This window comes from Mus caroli, chromosome 14, assembly GCF_900094665.2.
Source record: "Mus caroli chromosome 14, CAROLI_EIJ_v1.1, whole genome shotgun sequence".
In the NCBI taxonomy this organism is placed as follows: Eukaryota; Metazoa; Chordata; class Mammalia; order Rodentia; family Muridae; genus Mus; species Mus caroli.
The window spans coordinates 45,886,597-45,887,936 of NC_034583.1; positions in this window are offsets into that span (position 1 = coordinate 45,886,597).

Below are 1,340 nucleotides of genomic sequence, written 5' to 3' on the forward strand. Positions count from 1 at the left end.
AATCTTTTGAAACCTCAAAGTCCACCACACTAACACCACCCACCCAACAAAGCCACACCTGCTAATCCTTCCCAAACAGTTCCACCAACTGGGTACCAAATACTGAATCATGAGCCTGTGGGCATCATTTTCGTTCAGACCAACCAGTGTGTTTCTTTCTATGCATATGCACATGGTGCATGTGGCTAGACCAGAGTTTTTGTGTGTCGTCTTCTACTGCTGAAAAAGTATAACATAAAAACAAAATTCCTAGGCCTTTAGGCCCAGGCTTGGGAATGTGACCTCTGTAACTCAATGCTCCAAGGTATGCTAATCATAAAACAGATAGCGACATTCCTCCACCCACCTGCTTCCTGGGTTCAAAGAGTGTTAATTCAAAGAATGTGCTATTGTTAGGGGCTCTTAGAAACTGTCTTGAGAAATAACCTGAACAATTACCAGGTATTCCTTGTGACACTTGTGACTGCACTTCCTTGTGACTCTTAACTGGTATCTTGGGTATTTTCCAACAATGCCCTCCCCACTTTCTTGAGTTGTGGTTTCTTCCTTTAAATACCCCTTTACTCAGTTACTCGGGGCGCCACGGTCCTCTACCCCTGCGTGGTATATGACCGTGGGCCCAAGAGCGCTCTTAAATTAAAAGTCCTCTTGCAGTTTGCAGCAAGACTGTTTCTCGTGAGTGATTTGGCGTGTCACCTCTCCTGAGTCAGAACGTGGGGGAGTCCTCACGTTGTAAGTCTTTCACTGCTTTCACCTTCTTTCTTTGAGACAAGGTCTCTGATTGAACTAAAAGCCCACCACTTTGGCTAGGCTGGCTAGCCAGTGAACTCTGAGAATCTACCTGTCTATGTTCCCAGTCTTGGACTTACAGGCCCAAGTTGCCATGCCCAGCTTTTGATATGGGTGCTAGGGATTTGAACTCAGGTCCTCAAGCTTGTAGAGCAAGTGTATTCTTTCCCACTGAAAAAAGATTTGGTACTCTTAACCACTGAGCCATCTCTCCAGCCCCTACTTTCTAGTAAGTTGATAATTTTAATCAAAGTGCAGGATTTTGCCATTTTATTTCGTAAACACTATGGATCCATCACTTGAGGTTGTCAGAATCTTCACAGTCCTGGGGTTGGAGAGATGGCCCAGTGTGGGTACGGGTTGCATCTTCTGTTGCTGTGACAAAGTACACTGACAAGAGCAACTCAGGGGAAACGGGTTTATTTTGACTCACAGTTCAGGGGTACAGGTCATCACGGTGGGAAAATCCTGGTGGCAGTAGCTCAAGGTAGCTGGACACACACACAAACCACACACACACACACACACACACACACACACACACACACACA